Source organism: Lipotes vexillifer, unplaced genomic scaffold (genome assembly GCF_000442215.2).
Source record: "Lipotes vexillifer unplaced genomic scaffold, Lipotes_vexillifer_v1.1 scaffold902, whole genome shotgun sequence".
Classification (NCBI taxonomy): domain Eukaryota; kingdom Metazoa; phylum Chordata; class Mammalia; order Artiodactyla; family Lipotidae; genus Lipotes; species Lipotes vexillifer.
The window spans coordinates 402,170-413,836 of record NW_006794304.1 but is presented as its reverse complement, the minus strand read 5'-3'; positions in this window follow the sequence as shown (position 1 = coordinate 413,836).

The following is an 11,667-nucleotide window of genomic DNA, read 5'->3' as shown; positions in this document are numbered from 1 at the left end:
CGCAGCGGTCCTCACATAGGGAATGATCTGGAGCTTGGTTCCTTGGCGCTTTCTTGCCGTACTGAGGACCGGTACCAGCTGTTCTAGAGTGGGGACTGGAGACTGGAGCAGCTGAAATGGTTGTTTGGTGATGAAGTCAAGTCTCTTCTGCCTCTGCGGCCCACTTTCTTCTGTCTTCCCGCCGGAAGTGCCATGGGATCCTCCTGCACCGTCCTCTTTCTGAACACAAGCAGACTGACAGCAACTATGTCTGTAGAGAAAACAAGAGCTTTGGTTGTGGAGATCATAGTAAGCTTTCAGGGCACATGGAGCAGAAGAGTTTTTAAACCACTGATCTACAGAAAAGAAAGCTGGAGCTGGTAGCTCAAGCCATCACCCTTCCCTTAGCTGGAACAACTGGACCCACACTTTTAAGATGTGTCTGCAGGGTTGTGGGAATTTGTGTAGTAGTCAGCTCTGCTGAGCGCGTGTGTGTGTGTGTGTGTGTGTGTGTGTGTGTGTGTGTGTGTGTGGTATCAATTCTATACTGAAATTGAGTGTGTGTTGGAGGGCTTCTTAGCTCTTTGGTGAGATTGTACTGTGGGAATGGGAGAAATGAAATACCTGGGCTCCTTCTTAGTACAAACAAGAAAATCCCCAAAGCCCTGCTTCCTAGCAACCTGGGCTGGTCCCTAGCTCACTGTCCTACCCCTTCCTGGTTCCTGCCTTCAAGGCAGACATTGGACCCTCATCTCCAGTGTCCTCTTGTGGCAGGAGAAGGGCACCCCGGGTGAAGTGATGGTGTACTCTGGGTTCTACTTGGTCTGATCCACCCAGTGAGAGGAGAAGCACCCACCCTGCCACCTCTGGCAGCCAGATGCACTAATATACTTCCCTGAGGCTACAGGAAAAGCAGCTCCAGAGCCTGAGGCAGGATTTCTCAAATCATTTTCAGAATCACTTCTTTAGTAGTTTAAAGTAGTACTGCTTGTCTATTTAGGGGGTAGGTGTAAGGAGAGCAGGAGTGAGCAGGGTAGTCCTGCCACTGCTTTCCTTGTCCCATCTTGACCCTTCTTTGCCCTTAAGTCTGTTTCTCCCTCTACCCCAGCAGCCCCAGTCTATTTATTAACTAGCAAGAGGGCAAATAAGGGGTCTTCTAGGATTGATTTTGCTAACTTCTGTGGAGGATACTGAATACCACTTTGCCAGATTCTGTTCCCTCATCTGACAAAATCCATCACAGAGCTGAGTTTTCTTTTCATCAAGGATCCAGAAGGAAAAACAAAAACCAAATCGTATCGTCATGCACCAGTAAAAAATAAGCTTTCCAGATGGAAATAAAATCTAATTAGTCAATAAAAGTAGAGATTGTGAAACGGTTCAGTAAGAATGAGGTTTTTGAAGTATGTTTCAGTTTTGTATCATTGTTGGGGGACAGGGTGGGAGGGATGTGGAGAAAAGGCCACAGGGAAGCAGAGGTGAATCATTGTGCCTGTAAGCCTGAAGCAAATGGCTCTTCACTCCCTAGGTCACGACTTGTGAGGAGTATGAGTCAGTTATTTACCAGCCTTGGACTTTACTGCTCCAGCTTACAACAGTCCCTTGAGTTGGAAAACACCTCGTCTGCTTTCATTTTAGAATGTTACAACTAATTTTTGTAATAAATGTTTATTTTTCACATTGAGTTTGTTTAAGTCCTGAAGTTTTAGCTTAAAAGAATTGGGACCCCCAAAGTGACTTGAACATTCAAAAATCTTACCTGTAGTCTTTTTTTTTTTTTTTTTTTTTTTTTTTTTTTCCTGTAGTCTTTTTAAGAAAGAGATTAGGGATATCCTTCTAAATAGTCTGGTAGTTAGATTTCAGTTTAACTTACCATTGGCCTGTACTTGAATGGGAATGCTTCAAATGGATATTTCCTACATTAAAAGGAGACGTAGGGGTTGAGGAACAGGGTAATCCCTAGAGATTAGTGTTTTAGACATGAACCCACCCTGTTTAGGGATAAAATGATTGAACATTAAAGATGTATTTGTTGTCCCTGTCTCAACAGGATCTGCAGATCAAGGCCAGGGGAGGGGAAAGTGGGAAATGGGGTTGGTCCATTTCTGAATGACAGGACAGTATGTTCTACGGGGGCATGGGGACAGCTTAGTAAAGGAGATAAGTGAAGAAAAAGTACAGCTTGCACTTTAAGAAAAAAAAAATCGAATTTTGTAGCTCTTCCAGTTTATTATCCCTTCTTTGGTACTAGCTGTAAAAATCTAATACGAAACGGAACTTTTTTTGACGGAAGTAATTTTTATTTTTTCCTTTTGGCCGCGCTGCACAGCTTGTGGGATCTTAGTTCCCCAACCAGAGATTGAACCCTGCGAGGGCCCATGGCAGTGAAAACCCCGAGTCCTAACTACTGGACCACCAGGGAATTGCCCAGTAACTTGTTGAATAATTACTATCATCCACTAACTTCCTTACTGGGTGTTACTACTATCCCCATTTCACAGATGGGGAAAAGAGGCACAGAAATGCTCAGGAACCTGCCCATGTTCACACCACCAGTACTAGGCAAGTAGTAGATCTGGGATTCAAGACAGCTGGGGAGAGGCTGGATAGCATATGTCCTGCTCACAGTGACCCTGCCGGAGGAGGAGCTGGAGATAGAAGTTAACTTTCCCTGTAGAGGTAGGTATGTGGGAATTAGGAGAGAGGACATTGAAAATAATGATGTCCACCTGGGGTTTTCTCTGAACTGTGACTACCCCAACAGTATCTACAGGACAGTGAGACAAGCAATTATGAAGCTCTTGGTAAAATGGAGGGCCTACGAGTGCCACCTTCTGGAATGAAGGATAACTGCTGCATTTTTGCCAGTGACCTAAATGAAAAACAAGGCATGCATATCATATTTGTGGATGGCAAGGAGACAGAACAACAACGTCATCAGCTTGCAAAAGGAGAAGTCAAAAAGATCTCAGTAGGCAGGAATGATAAACTCCATTTAAGAAGGTGAAGTTCAGTGGTAATAAGTGTTAAGATTCTGCCTTTGGGCTCCCCAAACCAATTCTTCATGTATAAATTTGGAAGGATGTAGAATGTCTAGAACCAGAGAGATACTCTTTGCTGATGGTACTAAACCCCTGTATCAATTTCTGTTTTAGATGTCAAACTTTAAGATGATTATAGACAAACCAGAATATGTTCATGGAAAGTGATCTGGGTGGTGAAGGGACTTAAAACTAGAAGCCATCTAGAAGCTTAATAAAAGAATCAATGTCAAGCCCAGAGAATCAAAGACTCAGACAAGACAAAATTAGATATCTGAAGATTACTGGGTGGATGGTCCCAAGGCAGAAAATTAGGACCAATGGATGATGTCTAAGAAGACTGCTTATAATTCAGAATGTGCCCTTCAGAGCTTTAAGGAGGAGGTGCTGTATGGAAGAAAACAGCAGTTTTGGAGTCAGGCAGACCTTGTTTGATTCCACCTTCTGCGATGTTGGCAAATTTTTCTCTCTGGGTCTCATTTTTGTCATCTAAAAAATTGGTGATAATACCCACCCTATGAAATTTTTAGAATTAGATGAGACAAGATCTGTAAAGCTACAGTACCTCACATTACAAGAGCTGTCCATAATTGCTTCCAAACTGGATATTCTAGGCCAGGAGTTGACAAACTTTCAATAAATGGCTAGATAATTTTTTTTTTTGACTCACAAAGGTTTGTTTTGTTTTGTTTTGTTTTGGCTGCCTTGGGTCTTCGTGGCTGCACGTGGGCTTTCTCTAGTTGTGGCGAGCGGGGGCTACTCTTCGTTGAGGTGCGTGGGCTTCTCATTGCAGTGCCTTCTTGTTGCGGAGCATGGGCTCTAGGCACGCGGGCTTCAGGAGCTGTGGTGCACAGGCTCAGTAGTTGTGGCTCGTGGGCTCTAGAGCACAGGCTCAGTAGTTCTGGCGCACGGGTTTTGTTGCTCCATGGCATTTGGGATCTTCCCGGACCAGGGCTTGAACCCGTGTCCCCTGCATTGGCAGGCAAATTCTTAACCACTGCACCACCAGGGAAGTCCCCTACGAAGGTGTTTTTATTTTTTAAAAGGTTTTTTAAAAAAATTATGTGTAACATAGACAAAGTTATTTGTCAATAAATTTTTAAGGAATTTCACATGGTCTGATTCTTTCCACTGCCAGTCACCTTAGTTCCTCCAAACTCATAATCTTCACGATAAAATAGCCCTTTCAAAAAGAAGTTGTCATGTGAGTCAGCCCACAGTTCTTTTCGTTAGGCTTCTTTGATCTCCCGTGGAATATGGACACACTTCAAAATTCCCCACCTGTAATCTTTGGGATCCAGTTTCCTCAAGCGATTTACTTTAGGACCATGTTTAGAGTCAGGAGATGGATCTACCTGGTTCTGAATTTGACCACGGCGGCATGTGGGATCTTCCTGGACCAGGGCTCGAACCCGTGTCGCCTGCATTGGCAGGCGGATTCTTAACCACTGTGTCACCAGGGAAGTTCCCCCTCACTTGGTTTTGAATGCAGACTTTTAAGATTTCTTTGGCCCAGGTCTGTAACATCCCTGGGGAGAAAGAAACTCAGACAACAGAGTGAGTGGGAGCAACTGGACAAGAATAAGAGCTAAATCATTGGAGCCTGCAGGAGAGAAAGGAGTGAATGGAAAACCAGTATGTCAATGAGAAGTGATGTGGGAGGAGGGTGTTTTAACTAGCAGGGAGACTCATCCCCACTATTTTAGAACAACACTTAAATCCAGTTTCTGTTTCTAGTTGGTTCTTAAACTGTGGAAATACTACTACAGTCATTTTCAGTAATAAATTATTATTTATAGCTCCTTGTTTGATGTCACCAACTTCCTTGAGGGCAGGGAGCTTGTCATGGTACGTGCCCAGTGTCTGGCACATCATGCCAATTGATAAATGGTGAATGAATGAGTATCATGTCCCCAGATCTAAATAAGTCAAGATAACTGAGGAGCTGCTATGTTGGCTGTCACCAGCATTATTATTATTATTATTATTATTTTGTGCTACGCAGGCCTCTCACCGTTGTGGCCTCTCCCGTTGCGGAGCACAGGCTCCGGACGCGGAGGCTCAGCGGCCATGGCCCGTGGGCCCAGCCTCTCCGCGGCATGTGGGATCTTCCCGGACCGGGGAACGAACCCGCGTCCCCTGCATCGGCAGGCGGACCCTCAACCACTGCGCCACCAGGGAAGCCCAACATGAGCATTCTTTAGAGCTCTAGATAAGCAGATTTAGGTGAAAAACAGCTTTATATTTTCCCTCATGGGGCTACACATTTAGGAACCACAGAAGAGGTGATGCAGCTGAAGCTGTTCCCTAGGGCGCAGCAATCTGGTTGGAGGGCAGGAGCTGAAGCTGTATTTGTGTAGTGCTTTACATAATAATAGTTGGTCTGGAATTCTCATTAGTGCCAGGCATTGTTCTATTCGATTTTAATGTACTAACTCATTTAATCCTCACACCTAAAAGAAAGGTACTGTTATCATCCCCATTTTCAGATGAGGAACTGAGGCAGGAAGAAGTTAGTGCCTTGCCCAAGGTCATATATAGGGGTGAATAGTAGAGCCAGAATGCCAACCCAGACAGACAGGTTCCAAGAGCCCAAATTCTAAAGACTCACTATTCTGCCTCTACCAAGGTTACAGAAATAAAATTATCTATATGGAAAAGAGCTATTGAAAGCTTCCCTAAACCACCCCAGCACTGTCACTCAGTACACAACTCCAGAGGCTTTTTGGAATATTCACGGGTAAGAGATGTCATGTTAGGAGGCATTGTAGGCCAGAGGTGCCACTCTCATAGAATTCAATGTGAGTGATACCAGGAGGACACAACTTGGGGCTCTTGCCTGTGGCTCCCTGTGGTGCCTGCAGAATCCGGGGCTGGATCTGAAGTCTTTCAAGAAAGCATGTTTTACAGATGCAGGTCAAATTTCCTATTCACTGAGAACTTGTTTAGTCCTGAGATAGGGCCTTATAGTGTCACCTTTAGGCCTTGGGCATGTAGAAGAGAGAAGGAAAAAAAAGAAAAGAAGAAATAAAAGGAAAATAGGTTGGGGGGAAAGAAGCTGGCTAGTGGGGGAAGCAGGTGCTGACAATCTCTAGTCTCCAACATTAGAAAAGAGCCTAAGGTCCAGGTGGTCTAAAGTTGCCCTCTGCTATGGTCTGAAGGTTTGTGTTCCACCCAAATTCATATGCTGAATGCCGAACCCCCAAAGGTGATGGTATTGTGAGGTGGGGCCTTTAGCAGATGCTTAAGTCATGAGCGTGGAGCCTTCAAGAATGGGATTCGTGCTCTTATAAAAAACAGGCTCCACAGCGCTCCCTGGCCCCTTCCGCCATGCAGGATACAAGGAAAAGTCTGCAATGAGGAAGAGAGCCCTCGTTCAACCACACTGGCACCCTGATCTTGTAACAAGGAAGAGCAAAATCTGACTCCATGTTGGATATGTTTCTTTGACTTTAACCTTTGCTCTTCGTTGCTTTTGTTATTATAATCATACATAATGGCCTGCCTCAGGGAACCCTGCCCACCTCTGAATGGCTGCAGAAAAGAAGAAACTAACACATCCCCTCCCATATGCTGGCCAAGCCAGGCAAAACTAATGGCCTTTTGACTTTACTTCCTCACCTCCTCTCCCTCTCTGCTCTATAAAAGAAACTGACATTCAGACCCCTATAAGATGGTTCTCTGGGGACACTAGTCCGCCATCTTCTCAGTCTGCGGCTTTCCGAATAAAGTCTCTATTCCTTGCCTCAACACCTCGTCTCCTGATTTATTGGCCTGTCTTGAGGTGGGCAGAGTGAGCTTGGACTCGGTAACAATCTCAGACTTCCAGCCTTTAGAACTATGAGGAATAAATTACTGTTGTTCATAAGCTACCCAGTCTATGATATTTTGTTATAGCAGCCTAAATGGACCAAGGCACCCTCTAATATTTTAAAGAGTCTAATGGACAAAAGGACTAAACTACAGGTGTACTTGTGAAATGAGGTTGGTGAGAGGGTGAAGCCCAATGTCTGGCATGACAAAGGCCAATCCCTTACCTTTCCCCTGTCTGGAACTTGGTGATAAAGGTACTACTCTCTCTCTTAAATTGAAAACTGGCTCCCCCAAAATACCACAAAATAATCTGTTGGTAAGGCAAAACCGAGTTTCTTGCTTATTGGAGTAACAGAGAGAATGCCATTGATAAAGTCTTAGGAGAGTCTCAGAATGGGGGTGCAAAGGCAGGGTATTGATGGGAATTCTGGAGTCTGGTTTACAGGGGGTATTTCACTGTGGGGGGAGGCAGGGGTTGCTGATTGAGATTAGGCATACTCTGTGGCAAAGTAATTTAGGATTGGTGGGAGATATTTGCTAGGGGAGGGTTTCCTAGCTACTCTTGTTTGATGAGTCATTTTACGCTAAGGACACTTTGTTGGCATGTCTAGATCCTGGGCAAGAGTTTCCTGGGTTAGTAAGGTCTTGTTAATGCAGACCTTCACATAGTGAAGTCAGGTTAATGTAAACAGCAAACTGTGTGGGTATGGATTATTTTAGTGGTCATTTAACTCACGAAGTTTGGCATATGGCACATGGTGTAGCCAATAAGAAAGGGGTTAGAATACAAGTTTTTTTCATTAGGGAAAAAGGGGCAGGAGATTTAAGAGGTAAGCAAATGTGCAAAGGCACAAATATCCCTGAAGTAAAGGTACAGTACTTTTCCTGCAACCAGATATGTAACCACCAGGTGGAGCTAGACCCTTCTGGCAAGGCTATTCTTCCAAACGTGATGCTATGTTACAGGCATAATTTCTTGGACATAGAGTTAAGTATGAGGAATTAGAAGTTGTTAACTCAGGCTTCCTTGGTGGCGCAGTGGTTGAGACTCCGTTTACTGATGCAGGGGACGCAAGGTTCGTGCCCCCATCCACAAAAATCACACATTCCGCGGAGCGGCTAAGCCCGTGAGCCACGGCCGCTAGGCCTACGCGTCCGGAGCCTGTGCTCCGCAACGAAAGAGGCCACAACAGTAAGAGGCCCGCGTCCCGCAAAAAGAAAAAAAAAGAACGAAATAAAAAATAGTTAACTTCACTGATCAGATTGGCAAAACTTATTATTTTATTTATTTATATATTACTGGCTGCGTTGGGTCTTCGTTGCGGTGTGTGGGCTTCTCACTGTGGTGGCTTCTCTTGTTGTGGAGCATGGGCCCTAGGCGCATGGGTTTCAGTAATTGTGGCACGCGGGCTCTAAAGTACAGTCTCAGTAGTTGTGGCTCACAGGCTTAGTTGCTCTGCACCATGTGGGATCTTCCCGGACCAGGGCTTGAACTGGTGTCCCGTGCACTGGCAGGCGGATTTTTAACCACTGCGTCACCAGGGAAGCCCCGGAAAAATTTAAAAAGCTTGTATAGGGGAGGAAAGAATACTTTACCTCTACCCTTCCAAGCTCTTGGTTGAGGAACCCCCCTCCCTCCAACATTAAAAAGATTAACAGGAGAAAAAAACAAATTTAATAACATATATACCTCCGGTACACATGGGGGAGTTCCAGGAAAACTCACCAAAATGGCTGAAGCTCTCACCTTAAATACTATCTCTAGCTAAAGATACAAAATGTTGGGGGTGTTGGGGGCACAGTGCTAGTTTTGGGAGGTTTTCAGGCAAAACACAGTAAAAAGGGTAAGGTTTGTTATGCAGATTTAAGTCTGTGCTTTCTCCATTGATAAGAGGTTTCTAGAGACTTGGTCATGCTCCTCTTCCTGGTACAGAAAGGGAGACACCCTTACAGATGGAGATTTCCCTTGAACATGTAAATTTCTCTTACAAAGGGTAACTTCTGCTTGGTTGTCAGAGTTTTCCTGTGTCTGCTGTTTCTAAAAAGTAAGCAACTCAAGATAATCCTTATGTCAATGTAGGGGAGCAGAATTTGCAGCTTTAAAATATGTCTCATTGGCATATCTATTGTTTGGAGCTGGTTGTTTTCTGAGGAACAGCAGACATGGGAAGGGCTCTGAAAACCAAGTAGGAGTTGCCCTTTTGTAAGAAACATTTACATTTGTGAGGGAAATCTCCATTTGTAAGGGCATATCTTCTCTGTACTTGGAACAGGAAGAGGACCAAATCTCTGGAAACTCTTAGCAATGGAGAAGGCAATGACTTAAATCTGCATCACAATCACCCTTGTTTACTGTGCTGTTCCCGGTAGCTTCGCATAACCCACAGCCCCCATCCTAAATGTTCCCTTTTGACTTTAGCTGAGGATGGTATTTAAGGTGAGGGCTTTGGCCATTTTGGTGAGTTACTCAGTTTTCCTGTGTCTCTGCCCCGTATACATGTTATTAATTAAATTTGTTTGATTTGCTCCTGTTAATCTGTCCATGTCAATTTATTTCTTAGATCAGCCAGAAAAACCTAGTTGGGTAGAGGAAAATTTCTTCCTCCTCAATACCAAAAAGGCTTATTTTGGGGTGGCATTTTCTGCTCCCCTTCACTTGATAATACACTCGATCGTCAAGGCTGTGGGGGAAACAAACACTTGTATGTTGTTGGTGTGAATAAAAAAGGGAGGCGGGACTTCCCTGGTGTCCAGTGGTTAAGAATCCACCTTCCAATGCGGGGAACACAGTTCGACCCCTGATGGGGAAACTAAGATCCCACATGCCTCGGGGCACCCATGCACCGCAACTACTGAACTGACGCAGCCAAATAAATAAATAAATATTTAAAAACACACAGACACACACACGCACAAACCAAAAGGTAGGGCCATTTGTCAATATCGTAACAGAAGTATATATACATTTAAATTTTGATCTGGCCATCATGTTACCAAACCAAACTCAGGTCCACTCACCTGCCATGCAGCAAAGACAATCTACTGATATCAGGTTGTGGTGAAGCAAAGTACAGCATTTATTGCAGGGCACCAAGCGAGGAGAATGGGCAGCCTGTGGTCAAAAGACCCGAACTCCCGATGTCTTTCAGGAAAGGGTTTTTAAAGGCAACATTTGGGGTGAGGATTGCAGCTCATGGAATTCCTTCTGACTGGTTGGTGGTGAGGTAACAGGGTGATGTTTCAGGAACCTTTTTTTTTTTTCCCCACTCTATGTGGCTTGCAGGATCCTAGTTCCCTGACCAGGGACTCGAACCTGTGTCCCCTGCAGTGGAAGCGCAGAATCCTAACTCCTGGCGTGCCAGGGAATTCCTGGTGTTTCAGGAATCTTAATCACCAACATTCTGGCTCCAACCAGTCTGGGGTCTATGTGCTTGTAGTCAGCATGTAGTCACCATCCTATACCTGGGGGGGTCCTAGTTTCTGCAGAACAACTCAAAGATATGCATCAGATTGTTATCTACTCCCTTGAGGAGGAAATAGAACACTGTTTTGTGGCTGAAATATTGTTAAGCTATCATTACTTTTCTTGCTTGACTTCTTTTCCTTTTTTCTGCATTCCCTCACTTCCCTAATAAGTAACTGTTTGAGTCTGCTCTTTGGAACTCAGAGAAAGCCTAAGGGACTAAATCCTTTTTCTACAAACAAGAAACAGGGGACAAGGAGGACTTTTCGACCTGGGAATTCCCTGCAGGGTCCTGCTCATTTTTCAGTCTCCTCCTTTTCTTTAATACTTCTCAATCCTGAGGGGAAACAGGGGTAGGACAAGAAAGTAAATAAAGTTTTGGATAGAGAGGTTAATCATAAACTGAGCAGGAGAATTCAGTTTTAGGGGAACTCGGTTTCAATCCCATTCAAATTCAATCTAGGAATTTACCCTGAAGATATACCTCTAACAGTATGAAAATAAATGTAGGGACTTCCTGGGTGGCACAGTGGTTAAGAATCACCTGCCAGTTCAGTGGACACGGGTTCGAGCCCTGGTCCGGGAAGATCCCACATGCTTCGGAGCAACTAAGCCCGTGCACTACGACTTACTGAGCCTGTGCTCTAGTGCCCGTGAGCCACAACTACTGAAGCCCGCACGCCTAAAGCCCGTGCTCCACAACAAGAGAAGCCACTGCAATGAGAAGCCCGAGCACCGCAATGAAGAGTAGCCCCTGCTCACTGCAACTAGAGAAAGCTCGTGCAGCAACAAAGACCCAACACAATCAAAAAATAAATAAATTAATTAAATTAAAACAAAAACAAAAACAAAGAGCATTTGTGGAATAGAGATTTATATAGTAGTCAGGAAGGGCCTTCTGGAATAAATCAACTAAGTTAGAAATAAGCTGGGCAATACAACTTTGGCATAGTCTTCAATCATTTGTGTTTTTATTGCTTTTTTTTTTTTGCGGTACACGGGCCTCTCACTGCTGTGGCCTCTCCCGTTGCGGAGCACAGGCTCTGGACGCGCAGGCTCAGCGGCCATGGCTCACGGGCCCAGCCGCTCCGCGGCATGTGGGATCCTCCCGGACCGGGGCACGAACCCGTGTCCCCTGCATCGGCAGGCGGTCTCCCAACCACTGCGCCACCAGGGAAGCCCTGATTTGTGATTTTACAAGGCAAAAATTGACAAGTTAACGTGTAACTTCAGAGTTTAGGCCCTAATTAATTGCAACTAGTAAATGAAAGGTTTGTACTTTAGAGCAGCACTGTCCAATAGAAGCATAATGCAAGCTGCATATGTAATTTAAAATTTTCTTTTAACCCTCTATAAAAAGTAAAAAAAAAA